Below are 20,525 nucleotides of genomic sequence, written 5' to 3' on the forward strand. Positions count from 1 at the left end.
CTCTTTAATTTCTGCCATTTACTTTTATGAGCAAATCCCCCATTCCCATTTACAATTCTGCAATTTATTTTCAGTCATTTACTTCCAGTCCTTTAATTCTAGCATTTACTTTTCTGTTATTTACATTCCCGCCATTTTATTTTCTGCAACTCTCAAACCAAATTCTGAATTCGCTCAACTAGAACATTCTTCTAATTAAAGTTGCTTGATCAATCAATCCCTGTGGGATTCGACCTCACTCTATTGTGAGTTTTTACTTGACGACAAATTTGGTACACTTGCCGAAGGGAGATTTGTTGAGAGACAAGTTTTCCGTGCATCAAGTTTATGGCGCCGTTGCCGGGTATTAATTATGATTAACAAACTACCAGTTGATTGATTTACTAGATTAGACACTTTTCTTTTGTCTTTGTTTTCTTTTATTTCTTTATTTTCTCTTGCTAACTAACTGTTCTTATTTTATTGCATCACCCACAACTAACAGTAATTCTGAGTAGATGAGGTTAGCAATATACCCACTTAACCATTCATAAACTTGATGCATGGAAAACTTGTCTCTCAACAAATCTCCCTTTGGCAAGTGTACCGAATTGTTGTCAAGTAAAACTCACAATAGAGTGAGGTCGAATCCCACAGAGATTAACGGATTAAGCAATCAATGGTTAATTGATTATCCTAGTTAGACGGTTCAGATTTGGATGATGAGCAGCAGGAATTGTAAATTGACAGAAAAGTAAAGAAAGCAATAAAGTGCAGAAAAGTAAAATGGCAAGAAAAGTAAATATAAGAACTAAAAATAAAATGAACATTGGGATCAAGAGATATTGCAATCCTCCGGATTATGTTCATTCTCATCTCTTCCTCAATCAATGCACTCATTGATCTCCTTGGCAATCTTAAGCGATTGAATTACAATTTCTTGTAATTCAATCTCTCATATCTTGATCAATAGCCAATTCCTTGGTCAATTGCTCATGAGAAGAGATGAAGTATGGTCACTGATTATACCACATGCATTTCCCAAATCAAGTATTGAGAGGATTATAGTCACATATCCATCCAAACCCAATTTGGTCCAGCATGAGAAAGCATTTCTAGCTTGATCTCTTCATTCCTCTTTCAAGGTTCAGAAGAGATCCAAGTATGAATAGCTTCTTTTCCAAGATAACTACCCAATTGGATGAAGACCGAAAGCTTTCAAGTAAAATCAAGAGAAAAGAAAGAAGAAGAAGAATAAGAACTATAATTGATCCATTGAATCACAATAGAGCTCTCTCACCCAATGTAAAGAGTTAATTGATCATTGCTCTATAAAAATAGAAAAGAAAGAAAGTGCAGAAAAATAAAGATGAAGATAAAAACTAAAATGGGGTACTTCCCAGGGTCACAAAATGGTTCATATTTTGATGACTTTGATCACTACTCAAGTTGTACCTGGGAAGATCAAAACCAAAGAGATTTCACTCATTCATACCCCATTCATCAAGAGCCATCACCTCTCAATTATACAACCTCTCCTCCAACTTTCACATGCCTAAATCCTTCATCATTTGAGTATGCCTCAGCACAAAAGTCTATCCAAAATCCATACAATTCATTTCACCATCCACAAAACTCAATCCACTACCCACAAGAGTCATACCACTTTCAGAACACACAACCACAAAACAACCAATTCCATTCACAAACCAACCCCGCCCAACCATTACAACCTACCCAACCACCTTTAGATAGACTTACTAGGATGGAACTCTTCATGGAAGAGCTCAAAAGAAGTAGAGAAGAAGAGAGACTCGTTAGGATAGAGCTCCTCCTTGAAGAAATAATAAAGACAAACAAAGAGGAGAAAATAGCAAGAAGGGACCATGAAGAAAAATTGAGACAGAATACACAACTCTATTCTGAAGAACAATGCATTGAAGAGCTGAGAGCACAAAGAGAGACCACTTCACTCTCTCCAGAAATAGAGGAGTTCATTCAAAGGTCAAGAACAATGGAGGAAGTCAATCAAGGGAGCCCACACTCCAATGAAACAGAGAGTTGCATAGAGGGTGAGTTCATTGAACCACCAATTCAAGAGGTTCTTGATGAAGAGGATGCTCCACCCATCATACAATACCCAAATCCTGAAATCAAGGTGGTAAAGGCAATCAACATGAACACTAACAAAAGGATGGTAACCAAGAAAAGAAGGACAATATTCATGAAGAAAAAAAGGTCAACCAAAAGCCATCCCACCCCTACCCCAACAAGCAAGTTTACTCAAGCTAACAACAGAAGAAGGCTTGCTGGGGAGAGGCACTAAAAACAAGGGGTATTAACTGGCTCCTCTTTCCTCTTGAGGTCATTCCTCTTAACAAACTGGAAGAAGCGGAAGAAAGTTGTGAACAACATGTCAAGCTAATGACATTAAAAGAGCGCTTGTTGGGAGGCAACCCAACCGTAGGTAACATTTTCTTGCTTTTCTTAGTTTACTTTCAATAATTTGGCATATGATTGCACTCTAAGTTTGGTGTTGCCATGCAACAATTTGATTTCCAATCTTCACTGGGTACTTGCAACAGTCTAAATCGACAGTGGCACACTAAGTTTGGTGTTGCCACTTAACTTTCATGCAAAGTACCATGCCAACACCACTCATCAATGCAATAACATTGTCTCTGTTTTACTTCTTGTGCTTTTGTTGTGTTCCATAATCTTGCTTGTTGAAACACATGCATACTCACACTTTATTTTAAGACATTCATGATCCATCATAAATCCCGTCACCACTGTTTTAATTGTTGCTTGAGTATAAGCAATCATTCTATGTCTGGTGTGGGAAGGGGAAGAATAGGAGGAAAAGGGCAACAACAAGGAAGATAAAATACAAGGTGGTAAAGTTCCTTTCTCCTCTTACTTATTTCCAGCACTTTAATTTGCATGATTGTCTTCTATTTTCTTTGTATGCATGTGTGATTTCTCCCTGTGAATAAGCATGTCAATTCTGTCTTTTAAAGCTTTTTGTTGATTAGGACTGTGTTTGCTAGTCTGAATGTCATTACTGCATCATCTCCTTACTTACTTGTATGCTTGTCCTTTTGAATCAAATGAAAGGAGAATGAGTGTTTTTAAAAGACCAGAGTAGATTTCATACTATGGAATGAGTTCATGAGTTTGTGGTGTGGTCATAAGTTAGCTAAGTTGGTTCAACCACAAGGGTGGGAAGACAACTATCTGTCATGAATACTATGCTTGAGACACACCCCATGAGACTAGCTAAATAAGAAGATCCTAATAAGAAAGAGGGAAAGAACAATGAAAGTGGAAGAATAAAAGAAAAAAAGTAAGCAATAAGGCTAGGCACCAATGGTTTTAATCTTGAAGCATGTGTCTGTGGTGCTCCTGTGTGAGGGATCTACTTGGATGAATAAGCTCTTTAGGGTGCTTTATCACTTGGTAACTTGGGTTAACAAACCCGGGATTATCAGCTGAAGGTCCGCTATCAAGAGTAACCCTCACTACAGAGCATTTAGTAACCCAAAGAGGTGCTGGACACCAAGGTCTCAAGAAAAGAAAACAAATTAACTATGTGTCTGCGGTGTGTATGTATGGGGGAGAGACTTGAGCAAGTAAGTCCTTAGGGGTGCTTCAACACCTAGCACCTTGAACCAACTGGTTCGGGAGTGTTGGCTGAAAGCTTATTTTAAAGAGTTGCCCCCTTACAGAGCACTAAGCCTAAGAACAAAAATAAAGCCGGAAATGACAACAAAAGGATCAATGAATAAAAGTCTCATGGGATGCAATCACAGTGAGTATTCTAGGACATGATAAAGGTCTGAAAGCCAGGAATGAACCTAAGTTGCTATGCATGATGGAGCATCCAACTTACGAACGTTAAAGCAAAGTGCTAGGTGGGAGACAACCCACCATGGTATGATCGTTCCTTTCTTTATCTTTAATTTTCCTATTCAATAACTCTTCTCTTTATTAGTACATTTCATGCATCTGCATTTACATACTTTTATTTTTTAAAATAAATGTTATGTGACGCGACCGCATCATTGACGCGTCCGCATCACTAGGAGATGGGAGAAAATAAAAAACAAACAGAGAGTCAAGCAAGAGCGTGGCTGGAGGCGTGCCAATGGCACAAATCATCCCATGCGACCGCGTCGCTGACGCGTCCGCGTCGAGTGGGAATACTGGCCTCCCACGCGACCGCGTGCCGCACGCGGCCGCATGACCTGGACTTCGACGTAAAAAGGGGTGCACGACCGAAAGTTGTGCTAGAGTGGTGCTGGATTGGTGCTGGACGCATAATCCTTTCCACGCGGCCACGTGACCGACGCGATCGCGTCAAATCCCAATAATTGACCACTCACGCGATTGCATGCCCCACGTGATCGCGTCACCCAATATTTGGCATTTCATGATTTTGAACAGAGAGTTGTGCGAGCGCGAGGCTGCCCTCGCGCCATTAGCCTAAAATTGGTCACGCAACCGCGTGACCGACGCGACCGCGTCAATCAGTATCAGCGCAAGTCACACGACCGCGTTCCCCACGCGACCACGTCGATTGCGCCGCACAACTTCCCTGATTTGCCACTTATCTTATCTTTTTCTCCTCAAATCCTATTTTCTCTTTTCCTTCCTTATTTCTTCCTTCCCCTTTCTTCTTTCTTTCTCACTTTTTACACCCTCACTCTCTCTTTCTCTCTCTTTCTCTCTCTCTCTCTCTCTCTCTCTCTCTTTCCCCCATTAACAAGGTTTTCTTTTTCTTCTTCTCTCTTTACTTTTCTATTATTCTTCTTAATTTTATCTGTTATCTTCTTTTCTTTTCATTTTACCTTCATTATTCATATTTTCTTTTTCTTTCTTTTTCCTTTTTAATTGGTGTTATAAATTTATGTGAGTCATTATTTCTCATTATATGCTTGTGGATTGTTATAAATTTGTTTGACAATTATATATTACTTTTTCAAAGGATGCTTGCATGTTCAATTTCATACTTTCAATAACTTAATTATCATGCATGCTATATGTTTGTGAAAAAGCCCATATGGCATTTTGCACTTTTCTCCGTTGTTCTACTCTACTATTAAATGCCCGTTTTTCACAAAATCCCTTTTATATTTTATTCGTTATAAATAATTGTCAATACAAATCTAATGGTTTATTACGAGTGATGCTTGATCTATGCTACTCATGCCTTTGCCAACATGCCAATAAACACCTTGCATTCACTTGTCATTATATGCACTAACTATTTTCCATTGATGACTTTCCACATGTAGTCATGACCATGTGATAACATCATTTACCTTTTACTGTGCATTCATAACCACCCCTTTTCCATTCTCTTCCTTACTCTATCTCTTTGAATTTAATTTACTTTCTCTTCCCTTTTTCAGAATGGCCACCAAGAAAGAAAAAGATAAAGCTACTCCCAAATCAACAGCAAGAAGAGGAACAAAAAGAGCATTAGTGGCAGAATCCTCTTCAACTACGGTTAAACCCTCAACAAAGAGACTTAAGAGGATTATAAAGGTTGATGATAAAGAAAAAGCCTTCCCAGCAAAGGACACTGCACGATTTCCCAATCGCTACTGTGAGCAGATGTTCTCCATCCTGGCAGAAAGGAGCTACAACAACGAATACCTTCTTCTCCTCCCAAACCATATTGCTACCTTTATTGAGCCGCAAATTGCACAAAGACAATAGGGTTTCCTACAGAGACAGCCGAGGCAGGTCAATCTTTCTTGGGTAGTCGAGTTCTACTCCAACTTCCACCTGCCAACCCTGCAGTCTGTCTTTGTCCGTCAGAAGCAAGTCCCCACTACAGAAGAGGCCATTCAAAATGCTCTAGGTCTTCCCCCTATTCCAGAAGGTGTGGATGCCTTTCAAGAAGCCGCACTCAAGTGCCAGATGTACCAATTTAACTGGGACGCCGTTCTCAGAGTTATCGCACTACCTGGCAGCCGATGGATCTACGGATACCATCGTACCCGCCCTAAGGGAATTTTGGCTTCAGCACTTACCTTGGAGGCTCGCGTATGGGCACAAATCATATCCCATTACGTCTTTCCGAGCACTTACGAGTCCTCCTTTACTGCGGACATGGCCGTTCTACTATGGTGCATCCTTACAGACCAGCCTCTGAACCTACCAAGACACATCCGGAATGCCATGGGACACATACAAATCGCAGGCAACTTACCTTTCCCCGCCTTGGTCTTAGATCTCGTCTCAGCAGCCGGAGTCTCCTTTAGAGCTGGGGACACCAAAGCCATACTTCCATGGGATGATCAATATGTCCCTAATGGGAAATATATCAGACCCTCAGCAGCCACTACAAGCCAGCCCACTGAACCGGCTCAGGACATTCCTCTTTCCATACCACAAGCACCTACCACAGACCAAATGCTCCATCAGATACTCGAAAGGTTGGATCGGCAGGAACACAAAGCTAAGATGAGAGAGCGCCGTAACAAGCGCCGATTCACATACCTCAAGGAGCTGATTATGGGAAAATTCAAGGACTCAGACACCCTGGACTCCACTTTCTTTACTAGCACAGGGAGCCATGATGGTCCCGACTGTGGAGATATTGCTACCAGCCCACCCCTGTTCCTGACAGATGGCACCGAGGACGGCGCAAAGCCTAAAGTGCGGGGAGGTCGGTCAATACCTAACTTCCGGAGGTAATTTCTTTTCCCTAAACACCAATAAATTAGGATATTTAGTTAGTTTTTCTTTTATAGAATAGGATAAATTGCATAGTAATAGATTAGTTGCATGCATGTTCCACTTGATTGAAAAGACAATAAGTTTCTTCTAAGACTCTATCTTTGGAACAAAATTTCACTAATTTTAATTAAATTTTTACGTTAAAATTGCTTGAAGTTGTATTTGGAACATGATTTTTGAGCAAAAGAACACACAACCTGTGAGAATTGAGACTTTATGCATGGTTACATTATTTAACCATAATTATTTTATTCTTGTGTGTTTACTTCTCTATGATTGTAATCTATATTTTGTTTCATCCTATATGTCCAATGTTTATTATATTTATATGTTTGCATATGATTGAGGCCATTAATTGTTTAGCTCACTTATCCAAATTAAGCCCACCCTTTCAATTACCTTTGTTAGCCACTTTGAGCCTTTAAATCCCATTTGTTCTATATTTTACCACAATACTAGCCTTAAGCGAAAAAACAATTATATATCCCAAAGTGAATCTTTGGTTAGCTTAAGATTGAATTGTGTGTGCTAATTAAGTATGGGAAATTGTGGGAACAAAAGATAATAAGGGAATGTGTCATGATAATATAATGGGAATTTGGGTACCTACTCATGTGAACTTATAAGAATTCAAAATCTATGTGCATTGATAAGCTATGTTTATTTTTGATGCTTATATATATAAAAAAATATTCAATAAATAAATAAGGGGACAAAATTACCCCAACGTTAAGTTAAGAATTCAAAGGTCAATGCATGTATGATAAAAATTAAAATAAAAGTTGATACATGAGTATGGAATGTGAAAGAGAAATTCTGGGTAGCTAGGTATGAATTCTAAAGTTATATAGAATATATATATAGGTTATGTTAAAGCTTGGGTTAATTAAAGATTCAGTTTATAAGCTTACTTAGCCATATATGTATCCTTACCATTACCTTGGCCCCGTTACAACCTTGAAAAGACCTCATGATGTTTGCATTGGTATATCAAATGTTGTTGATTGATTAGGAGAAGAACAAAAATTAGAAAGCATGATTAGAGAAGGATGGAGTGATTACCGTATACACTACAGAGACTAAAGTGTACATACACCATCAGTGAGGGTTCAATGCTTAAAATTTTATGTTCCCTGCTTTCATGAGTTATCTTCTTGCATTTTTAGCTGTTCTTACTGTATAAGAATTGAATTAGTGGAATTTAATTTATATTTGTCTTGAAGAACTTATTTATTATTGATCAAGTGGACAGAAATCATATAGTTGCATTCACATATATAGGTTGCATTGCATTGCACGAGTTCTACATGTCCCTACTCATTCATTTTATCTCCTTCAACTAAGCATGAGGACATGCTAATGTTTAAGTGTGGGGAGGTTGATAAACCACTATTTTATGGTTTATAATGTGTTTAATTGCGTGGTTTTATCATGATCTTTACCAACTTATTCATATGATTAGCATGCATTTATATTTCCTTCCTAAAATTATTACATGATTGAAAACTTGCTTCCTAGAGACTTTTAATTATACATTTTAATTCTCCTTTATTCCATTCGATGCCGTGATCTGTGTGTTAAGTGTTTCAGGCATTATAGGGCATGAATGAATTGGAGATTGGAAAGAAAGCTTGCAAAAATGGAAGGAACACAAGAAATTGAGGAGATAACCAGCGAGAAATGACGCGGCCGCATGGCTCACGCGACCGCACAGAAGAGAGGAAATCGCAGGGACGCGGCTGCATGGCTCACGCGACCGCGCAGATTGGAATAGCACAAGTGATGCGGAGGCGTGGACGACGCGCCCGCGTGGCAAAGCTAAACGCCGCATGACGCGTCCGCATGAATGACGCAATCGCGTGACATGCGCGATCTGCATAATCTGCAGAATTCGCTGGGGGCAATTTTGGGCCCTGTTTTGACCCAGTTTTCAGCCCGGAAAAGCAGACTAGAGCCAGAGGACATGCAGAAACCAAAAACAACATTCATTCTACACAGTTTTTAGTTTTTAGATCTAGTTTTACTCCTCCTCTAGGTTTTCTCTCTATACATTCATAGTTCTTAGGATTTTTATTGCTTTTTGCATTGGGATATTGAGAAGAGTTATTACCTCACCAAGACTTCGTTATTCTAGTTCGTTCTCTTTACTTGGCTTTACTCTTCCATGTCCTTTAATTTACTCAATTTTACTATTGGATTATTTTAGAATTTATTAATACAAGAGTTACTTTTATTTTTAATTGATTTCTTTGAGTTTTATTTATCATGTCTTTCTTTAATTCCCTTTCCTATGTTATGAATTCCACATTCACAATGAGCGAACAGTTTCCTAACTTGATGGGGAGTTGATTGAAAGGAACCCTTGAGTTGGAATGCTCAAAAGAGAAATTGTAATTGGGTTTATTGTTGGATTGCTCTCTAGTCACTAACGCCAATCCTTCCAAGTAAGCGGATTGGGACTTGTGAATAGAAACAGCATTCCAGCTTGTTTGACTTTCTCTTACCTAGTAAGGGATAACTAAATAGAACAACCCCCAATTATCAATTAATCTTGAGAGTACTGCAACAAGAATAGGGCTTCCAACTAATCTACTCCCAGTCAAGGCTTTTATTTAAATTACTTAATTTCCCCAATTTAATTTCCTATTTATTCAACTCAAACTCTTTCTGAAAATATCTTATTAATAAAATAGCACACCTTTCTGCAACTCGTTGGGAGACGACCTGGGACTCATACTCCCAGTATTTTAATTTCAATTTTTGTGACAACCCTTCTAAATTGATAAGCGGATTTCTGGTTTGGTTAAGAACTATACTTGCAACGCACAATTTATGTCAATTCTTAATTAGCCAATTTCCGTCACGTCAACGCACAATCATAATCTCAATTCTTATTCACAACTTTGCACAACTAACTAGCAAGTGCACTGGGTCGTCCAAGTAATAAACCTTACGTAAGGGTCGATCCCACGGAGATTGTCGGCTTGAAGTAAGCTATGGTCATCTTGTAAATCTCAGTCAGGAAGATTCAAATGGTTATGGGATTTTGATAATTAAAATATAAATAAACACAAAATAAGATAGAGATACTTATATAATTCATTGGTAAGAATTTCAGATAAGCGTATGGAGATGCTTTGTTCCCTTTGAGTCTCTGCTTTCCCACTGCCTCCATTCAATCCTTCATACTACTTTCCATGGCAAGCTGTATGTTGGGGGATCACCGTTGTTAATGGCTACCGTCCGTCCTCTCAGTGAAAATGGTCCAAATGCACTGTCACCGGACGGCTAATCATCTGTCGGTTCTCACTCATGCTGGAATAGGATCCGTTTATCCTTTTGTGTCTGTCACTACGCCCAGTACTCATGAGTTTGAAGCTCGTCACAGTCATCCCATCCCAGATCCTACTCAGAATACCACAGACAAGGTTTAGACATTTCGGATATCAAGAATGCTGCCAATTGATTCTAGCTTATACCACAAAGACTCTGATCTGAACCAGGGGGCTAAGAGATTTGCATTCAAGCTCTTTTTCATGTAGAACGGAAGTGGTTGTCAGGCACGCGTTCATAGGTGAGAATGGTGATGAGTGTCACATAATCATCACATTCATCATGTTCTTAGGTGCGAATGAATATCTTAGAATAAGAATAAGCTTGAATTGAATAGAAAAACAATAGTACTTTGCATTAATTCATGAGGAACAGCAGAGCTCCACACCTTAATCTATGGGTGTAGAAACTCCACCGTTGAAGAATACATAAGTGAAAGTGGTCAAGGCATGGCCGAATGGCCAGCCCCCTAAACATGATCTCTAAACATAAAATTATACAAAAGATATGAAATAAATCACTAAAAGTAGTTTTTATACTAAACTAGTAGCTAGGGTTACATAAGATAAGTAAATGATGCAGAAATCCACTTCCGGGTCCACTTGGTGTGTGCTTGGGCTGAGCATTGAGCTTTCATGTGTAGAGACTCTTCTTGGAGTTAAACGCTAGGTTGTAGCCTGTTTTTGGCGTTTAACTCTGATTTGTAACCTGTTTCTGGCGTTTAACTTTAGAATAGGGCAGGAAGTTGGCGTTTGAACGCCAGTTTGCGTCGTCAAGACTTGGGAAAAGTATGGACTATTATAGATTGCTGGAAAGCCCTGAATGTCTACTTTCCAACTCAATTGAGAGCGTGCCAATTGGATTTTTGTAGCTCTAGAAAATCCACTTTGAGTGCAGGGAGGTCAGAATCCAACAGCATCTGCAGTCCTTCTTCAGCCTCTGAATTAGATTTTTGCTCAAGTCCCTCAAATTTAGCTAGAAAATACCTAAAATCACAAAAAAAGATACAAACTCATAGTAAAGTCCAGAAATGTGATTTTTATTTAAAAACTAATAAAAATATACTAAAAACTTACTAAATCATACTAAAAACTACTTAAAAACAATGCCAAAAAGCGTATAAATTATCCGCTCATCAAACCCCCAGGATAAGACTACACTGGAAGGTGCTAGTAATGGTTCTTTGAAAAAGTACAAAACCGTAGATGAAGCATGGCAGATGATTAGCGACTTAGCTGAGTCCACTAGGAATCACAGACAGAGGCACAACCATCCCAAGGCTGTTGCCGAAGTTTCTTCTAGCATTGAAACTACTACAGAGTGTATGTGAAATGACAAACCTACTTAAACAAATGCAGTTGAATCAACAACAAGCACAACAAGCTCAGCTCTCCCACCACAACAAAGCCAATAGTTAGTTCCACAAAGAGTATGCGGGATCTGTGCTGATTATAGTCATTATACTGATGAATGTCCGCAGCTCCAACAGGAAGACAACACTGTGGTAGCCACTCACAACTTCTATGACCGCCCGAATCAAGGATACAATCAACAAGGTGGCAACTACAACCAAGGTAGCAACTATAACCATGGATAGCAGGACAACTCCAATCAAGGCTGGAAAGACAATTCTAACCCTGGCTGGAGGGACAACTATAACAGAGGAGGCAGAGACAATAATAAAAACCAGAGGTGGAATAACAATAATAACAACAGAAAACAGAATCAGAACCAACCTTACAGAGTACCTCACCTAAGACAATCACAAGGAACCCAGCACAACCAACAACAAGTTCCTCAGATCACTTATTCTAATTCTTCATCAAATGACGAGATGCTCCGTTCTCTTGTGCAAGGACAACAAGACATGCAGGTGCAGCTGAACTCTAGTCTGAATGGCTTGACTGCAACTTTACAAGCTCTCGTCTTCCGGATGGATTCATCACTTAATTCCACACATCAACCTTCAAGCTCCAGTGGAATTCCTTCTCAACCATTGCCTAATCCCAATGGTGGCATCAATGCCATCACTTTGAGGTCCAGAACCACATTACAGGAGAGGAACCATGAGGAGCCAAGCCCACCAGAACACGTGCCAGCAGAGGATGTGGTGGAAGTGGAAGATGCTGAAGAGGAAGAGGACGTACAAGACATAGTTGAAGAAGAGGAAGCTCAACCACATAATGAAGCACCAAGGGATGCAGAAGCTGCAAATCGCACCCATCCTATCCCCTTTCCACAACTTGCAAGGAAGCCCAGAAAGCAGATGGAACCTGATCCCAAAATGGTAGAAATATTCAAAAAGGTCGAGGTAACTGTTCCCCTTTTTGATGTTATTCAACAGGTACCTAAATACGTAAAGTTTCTAAAGGATTTGTGCATACATAAAGATAAGATTAATGAATTAGAAACTATTCCTTTACGTAGTTCTATATCTGCTTTAATGGGAGGTATACCTGAAAAATAAGGGATCCAGGTCCATGTATGGTTAACTGTACCATTGGAGGTGTGATATTTTCTGACTGTATGTGTGATTTAGGAGCGTGTGTTTGTATAATGCCTTTGTCTATATATGATACTTTGAGGCTCCCTCCCTTAAAAAGGTCGGCAGCTCGTTTTGTGTTAGCAGATAAAAGCATTATTACAGTAGTTGGAATTGTTGAAGATGTATTACTAAGCATTAAGGGACTCACATTTTCCATTGATTTATACATCTTTGAAATGCCCCCTAATGACTCAGGAAGACCATCATCAATCCTGCTTGGAAGACCATTCCTGAAGACTTCAAAGTTTAAGCTGGATGCATTCTCAGGAACTTACTCCTTTGAGATAGATGGCAGAACAGTGAGTTTTAGTTTAAATAAAGCTATGAAGCATCCTCTGGAAGATCATTCTATCTTCCAGTGTGACATTATTGATGAAACTGTGGCTGAAGTTCACCTGGAAGAATTAGAAGAGAAGTACATGGAGCAAGGTCCAAGTGTGGGGACACTTTCTGAAAATAATGAGAACACTTTACCATTATCACCAGCCCCAGATGATCCAGAGCCTAGCTATAAGCAGAAATTAGAATTAAAGCCCCTTCCTCCACACCTCAAGTATGCTTACCTTGAGGACAAGCAGAAGTTCCCAGTTATCATTGTAAGGGAACTCACTTCTTAACAAGAAGAACAGCTACTCAGTGTGCTGAGAAAACATAAGAAAGCAATTGGATCGAACTTGGTGGATATAGTAGGCATTAGCCCTCAAGTTTGTGAACACAGAATATTCTTAGAAGAAGGTTCAAAGCCTGTCTATCAACCTCAAAGAAGATTGAATCCCACCATCTTATAAGTTGTCAAGAAAGAAGTGACCAAGCTACTTGAAGTAGATATCATTTACCCCATCTCAGATAGTGAATGGGTCAGTCCAGTACAAGCGGTGCCCAAGATGTCTGGAGTCACAACAATAAAGAATGAGCACGGAGAGCTCCTGACAACTAGAGTGCAGAATACATGGAGAGTTTGCATTGACTATAGGCGTCTCAACCAGGCCACTCGCAAGGATTATTACCCCTTGCCATTCATTGATCAGATGCTTGATCGCCTGTCAGGTAAATCTCATTATTTCTTTTTAGATGGCTATACAGGATACATTCAAATTCATATAGCTCCTGAAGATCAAGAGAAAACCACTTTTACATGTCCCTTTGGAACGTATGCTTATAAAAGAATGCCTTTTGGCTTGTGTAATGCACCTGCTACTTTCCAAAGATGCATGATGAGTATCTTTTCAGATCTTATTGAGAACTGTATAGAGGTTTTTATGGATGACTGGTGCACGAAATTGTGATGTCCAGGCTCGAACAATCCCTGGAAACGTGAGCAACTTGGTACGCGTAATCGTGATTACACTTTAATTATGTAAAATTCATGGCTCTTTCTTTCCCTGGCATTGGCGCAAAGAACATGGTGCCAATACCATGGTTCACAACTTCGATACAACTAACCAGCAAGTGCACTGGGTCGTCCAAGTAATACCTTACCTGAGTAAGGGTCGAATCCCACGGAGATTGTTGGTATGAAGCAAGCTATGGTCACCTTGCAAATCTCAGTCAGGCAGATATAAATTGATAATGATGTTTTCGAATAATAAATAATAGAATAGGGATAGAGGTACTTATGTAAATCATTGGTAGGAATTTCAGATAAGCAAATGGAGATGCTTTTCGTTCCTCTGAACCTCTGCTTTCCTGCTATCTTCATCCAATCAGTCTTACTCCTTTCCATAGCTGGCTTTATGCAAGGGCATCACCGTTGTCAGTGGCTACATCCCCTCCTCTTAGTGAATAATATGCTCACGCACCCTGTCACGGCACGGCTATTCATCTGTCGGTTTCCGATCATGCTAGAATAGGATTCACCCTCCTTTTGCGTCTGTCACTAACGCCCAACAATCGCGAGTTTGAAGCTCATCACAGTCATTCAATCATTGAATCCTACTCGGAATACCAAAGACAAGGTTTAGACTTTCCGGATTCTCTTGAATGCCGCCATCATTCTAGCTTACGCCACGAAGATTCTGGTTAGGAGACCTAAGAGATATTCATTCTAGCTTATTTCATGTAGAACGGAAGTGTTTGTCAGGCACGTGTTCATAGGGGAGAATGGTGATGAGCATCACACATAATCATCACCTTCATCACGTTCTTGGGTGCGAATGGATATCTTAGAAGCGAAATAAGATGAATTGAATAGAAAACAGAAGTACTTTGCATTAATCTTTGAGGAACAGCAGAGCTCCACACCTTAATCTATGGAGTGTAGAAACTCTACCGTTAAAAATACATAAGTGAAAGGTCCAGGCATGGCCGAGATGGCCAACCCCCTAAAACGTGATCAATAGATCAAAAGATAATCCAAAGATCCAGGATGACTAATACAATAGTAAAAGGTCCTATTTATAATAAACTAGTCACTAGGGTTTACATGAGTAAGTAATTGATGCATAAATCCACTTCTGGGGCCCACTTGATGTGTGCTTGGGCTGGGCTTGAGTGTTGCACGTGTAGAGGTCCTTCTTGGAGTTGAACACCAGCTTTTGTGCCAGTTTGGGCGTTCAACTCTGGTTTTGGCTCCTTTTCTGGCGCTGGACGCCAGATTTGGGCAGAGAACTGGCGTTGACCGCCAGTTTACATCCTCTATTCTTGGCCAAAGTATGGACTATTATATATTGCTGGAAAGCCCTGGATGTCTACTTTCTAACGCAATTGGAAGCGTGCCATTTTGAGTTCTGTAGCCCAGAAAATCCACTTTGAGTGCAGGGAGGTCAGAATCCAACAGCATCAGCAGTCCTTTTTCAACCTCTGAATCTGATTTCTGCTCAAGTCCCTCAATTTCAGCCAAAAAATACCTGAAATCACAGAAAAGCACACAAACTCATAGTAAAGTCCAGAAATGTGAATTTAACATAAAAACTAATGAAAACATCCCTAAAAGTAACTAGATCCTACTAAAAACATACTAAAAACAATGTCAAAAAGCGTATAAATTATCCGCTCATCACAACACCAAACTTAAATTGTTGCTTATCCCCAAGCAACTGAAAATCAAATAGGATAAAAAGAAGAGAATATACTATAAATTCCAAACTATCAATGAAACAGAGCTTCAATCATATGAGCGGGACTTATAGCTTTTTGCCTCTTGAATAGTTTTGGCATCTCACTTTATCCATTGAGGTTCAGAATGATTGGCATCTATAGGAACTTCAGATTTCGAATAGTGTTATTGACTCTCCTAGTTCAGTATGATGATTCTTGAACACAGCTTCTTTATGAGTCTTGGCCGTGGCCCTAAGCACTTTGTTTTCTAGTATTACCACCGGATACATAAATGCCACAGACACATAATTGGGTGAACCTTTTCAGATTGTGACTCAGCTTTGCTAAAGTCCCCAATTAGAGGTGTCCAGGGTTCTTAAGCACACTCTTTTTTTGCTTTGGACCTTGACTTTAACCGCTCAGTCTCAGTTTCTCACTTGACACCTACACGCCACAAGCACATGGTTAGGGGCAGCTTGGTTTAGCCGCTTAGACCAGGATTTTATTCCTTTAGGCCCTCCTATCCACTGATGCTCAAAGCCTTGGGATCCTTTTTATTTGCCCTTGCCTTTTGCTTTTTTAAGGGTTATTGGCTTTTTGCTCTTGCCTCTTGGTTTTAAGAGCTTTTGGCTTTTTCTGCTTGCTTTTTCTTTCTATTTTCTAAATTTTTTTTTCGCCTATTATTTTTTTTTTCTGCAAGCTTTGTTCTTTGCTGCTTTTTCTTGCTTCAAGAATCATTTTTATGATTTTTCAGATTATCAAATAACATGTCTCCTAGTCATCATTCTTTCAAGAGCCAACATATTTAACATTCTTAAACAACAACTTCAAAAGACATATGCACTGTTCAATCATGCATTCAGAAAACAAGAAGCATTGTCACCACATCAATATAATTAAGCTAAGTTCAAGGATAAATTCGAAACTCATGTACTTCTTGTTCTTTTGAATTAAAACATTTTTCATTTAAGAGAGGTGATGGATTCATAGGACATTTATAACTTTAAGACACAGTTACTAACTACTAATGATCATGTAATGAAGACACAAACACAGATAAGCACATAACATAGAAACGAAAAACAGAAGAAATAAGAACAAGGAATGAATCCACCTTTAGTGATGGTGGCGTTTCCTTCTTGAGGAACCGGTGATGTCCTTGAGCTCTTCTATGTCTCTTCCTTGTCTTTGTTGCTCCTCCCTCATTGCTTTTTGATCTTCTCTTATTTCATGAAGCTTGATGGAGTGCTCTTGATGTTCCACCCTTAGTTGTCCCATATTGGAACTCAATTCTCCTAGGGAGGTGTTGATTTGCTCCTAATAATTTTGTGGAGGAAAGTGCATTTAAGGCATCTCCGGGATCTCATGGAAATGAGCTTCTTGCGCCTCTTGAGCTCCATGACTGGGCTCTCTTGCTTGCTCCATCTTTTTCTTAGCGATGGGCTTGTCCTCTTTAATGAGGATATCTCCCTCTATGTCAATCCCAGCTGAATTGCATAGGTGGCAAATGAGGTGAGGAAAGGCTAACCTTGCCATAGTGGAGGACTTGTCAGCCACCTTGTAGAGTTCTTGAGGTATAATCTCATGAACTTCCACCTCTTCTCCAATCATGATGCTTTGGATGATGATGGCCCGGTCCATAGTAACTTCAGACCGGTTGCTAGTGGGAATGATTGAGCATTGAATAAACTCCAACCATCCTCTAGCTACAGGCTTGAGGTCCAATCTTCTTAGTTGAACCGGCTTGCCTTTGGAGTCAACCTTCCATTGAGCTCCTTCTACACATATGTCCATAAGGACTTGGTCCAACCTTTGATCAAAGTTGACTCTCCTTGTGTAGGGGCGTTCATCTCCTTGCATCATGGGCAAGTTAAACGCCAACCTCACATTTTCCGGACTAAAATCCAAGTATTTCCCCCGAACCATTGTAACATAGTTCTTTGGATCCGGGTTCTTACTTTGATCATGGTTCTTGGTGATCCATGCATTAGCATAGAACTCTTGAACCATTAGGATGCCGACTTGTTGGATGGGATTTGTTAGAACTTTCCAACCTCTTCTTTGAATTTCATGTCGGATCTCCGGATACTCATTTCTTTTGAGTTTGAAAGGGACCTCGGGGATCACCTTCTTCTTGGCCACAACATCATAGAAGTGGTCTTGATGGGCTTTGGAGATGAATCTTTCCATCTCCCATGACTCGGAGGTGGAAGCTTTTGTCTTCCCCTTCCCCTTTCTAGAGGATTCTCCGGTCTTAGGTGCCATCAATGGTAATGGAAAAACAAAAAGCTTATGCTTTCACCACACCAAACTTAGAATATTGCTCGCCCTCGAGCAATAAACAAAGGAATAGAAGAAGAAGAAGAAGAAATATGGAGAGGGAGAGGGAGATGTGGTTTTGGCCAAGAGGAGTGTAGAGGGGTGTGTTGTGTGAGTTTGATGAAGAATGGAGGGCTTTATATAGGGAAGGGAGGGGGTTAAGGTTTCGGCTATATGGGTGGGTTTGGGTGGGAAATTGGTTTTGAATTTTGAAGGTAGGTGGAGTTTATGAGGTAGGTTTTTGGGGAAGAGTGGATGGATGTGAGTGGTGAAGAGGTGATGGGGAAGAGAGGTTTGAGGTGATTGGTGAAGGATTTTTGGGGAAGAGTGTTTATGTGGTTGTGTGAAAGAGAGTGGTGAGAAGAAGTGAGTGGAGGTAGGTGGGGATCCTGTGGGGTCCACAGGTCCTGAGTGGATCCTGTGGGGTCCACAGATCCTGAGTGGATCCTGTGGGGTCCACAGATCCTGAGGTGTTCAAGGATTTACATCCCTGCACCCATTAGGCATGTAAAAATGCCTTTGCACACAACTCTGGGCGTTCAGCGCCAGGTTGGTGGCCATTTTGGGCGTTCAACGCCCATTAGTATGCCATTTCTGGCGTTGAATGCCAGAACCATGCCTGTTCTGGTGTTCAGTGCCCAGAAGCTGCCCATTTTGGGCGTTCAGCGCCAGAACCATGCTCTGTTCTGGCGCTGAACGCCAGACAGATGCTTCCTCCAGGGTGTGATTTTTCTTCTGCTGTTTTTGATTCCGTTTTCAATTTTTATATTTATTTTGTGACTCCACATGATCATGAACCTACAAAGACATATAACTAAGAAAAATATAGTTAGATAAATAAAAATTGGGTTGCCTCCCAACAAGCGCTTCTTTAATGTCAATAGCTTGACAGTGGGCTCTCATGGAGCCTCACAGATGTGCAGAGCTTTGTTGAGACTTTCCAACACCAAACTTAGAGTTTGGATATGGGAGTTCAACACCAAACTTAGAGTTTGGTTGTGGCCTCCTAACACCAAACTTAGAGTTTGACTGTGAGGGCTTGGGTTGACTCTGCTTTTAGAGAAGCTTTTCATGCTTCCTCTCCATGGTTGCAGAGGGAGATCCTTGAGTTTTAAACACAAGGGAGTCCTCATTCCATTGAAGGACTATTTCACCTCTGTCAACATCAATCACAGCTCTTGCTGTGGCCAGGAAAGGTCTTCCTAGGATGATGGATTCGTCCTCTTCCTTTCCAGTATCCAGGACTATGAAATCAGCAAGGATGTAAAGGCCTTCAACCTTTACTAATACGTCCTCTACTTGTCCATATGCCTATTTTCTTGAATTGTCTGCCATCTCTAATGAGATTTTAGCAGCTTGCACCCCATAGATTTCCAGTTTCTCTATTACAGAGAGGGGCATGAAGTTTATTCCTGAACCAAGGTCACATAGAGCCTTAAAGATCATGGTGCCTATGGTACAGGGTATTATGAACTTTCCAAGATCCTGTCTCTTCTGAGGCAATGTCAGTTGATCCAGATCACTCAGTTCATTGATGAACAAGGGAGGTTCAACTTCCCAAGTATCAATGCCAAATAATTTGGCATTCAGCTTCATGATTGCACCAAGAAACTTGGCGGTTTGCTCTTTAGTAACATCCTCATTCTCTTCAGAAGAGGAATACTCATCAGAGCTCATGAAGGGCATAAGGAGGTTCAATGGAGTCTCTATGGTCTCTAGATGAGTCTCAGATTCCTTTGGTTCCTCAGAGGGAAGCTCCTTATTGGTCACTGGACGTCCCAGGAGGTCTTCCTCCTTGGGATTCATGTCCTCCTCTCCCTCATTGGGTTCGGCCATTTTGCTTATGTCAATGGCCTTGTACTCTCCTTTTGGATTCTCTTCTGTATTGCTTGGGAGAGTACTGGGAGGGATTTCAGTGATCCTTTTACTCAGCTGGCCCACTTGTGCTTCCAAATTTCTGATGGAAGACCTTGTTTCATTCATGAAGCTCACAGTGGCCTTGGATAGATCAGAGACTAGATTTGCTAAATTAGAAGCATTTTGTTCAGAGTTCTCTGTCTGTTGCTGAGTGGATGATGGAAAAGGTTTATTATTGTTAAACCTATTTCTTCCACCATTATTAAAGCCTTGTTGAGGCTTTTGATCCTTCCATGAGAAATTTGGATGATTTCTCCATGATGAGTTATAGGTGTTTCCATAAGGTTCACCTAAGTAATTCACCTCTGCTATTGCAGGGTTCTCAGGATCATAAGCTTCTTCTGCATAAGAAGCCTCTTGAGTACTGTTGGATGTAGCTTGCATTCCATGCAGACTCTGAGAGATCATATTGACTTGCTGATTCAATATTTTATTCTGAGCCAATATGGCATTCAGAGTATCAACTTCAAGAACTCCCTTCTTCATAGGCGTCCCATTATTCACAGGATTCCTTTCAGAAGTGTACATGAACTGGTTATTAGCAACCATGTCAATGAGTTCTTGAGCTTCTGCAGGCGTTTTCTTTAGGTGATTGGACCCACCTGCAGAAGTGTCCAGTGACATCTTTGATAGCTCAGATAAACCA

The 20,525-nt window shown here is 40.3% G+C and overlaps 1 pseudogene; it reads left to right on the top strand.

Annotated features, from left to right (window-relative positions):
- LOC148580984 (uncharacterized) overlaps positions 1 to 20,525 on the top strand; it is a 105,258-nt pseudogene that overhangs the window by 40,011 nt on the left and 44,722 nt on the right.

Source organism: Arachis ipaensis, chromosome B10, assembly GCF_059453495.1.
Source record: "Arachis ipaensis isolate K30076 ecotype BB chromosome B10, ASM5945349v1, whole genome shotgun sequence".
In the NCBI taxonomy this organism is placed as follows: domain Eukaryota; kingdom Viridiplantae; phylum Streptophyta; class Magnoliopsida; order Fabales; family Fabaceae; genus Arachis; species Arachis ipaensis.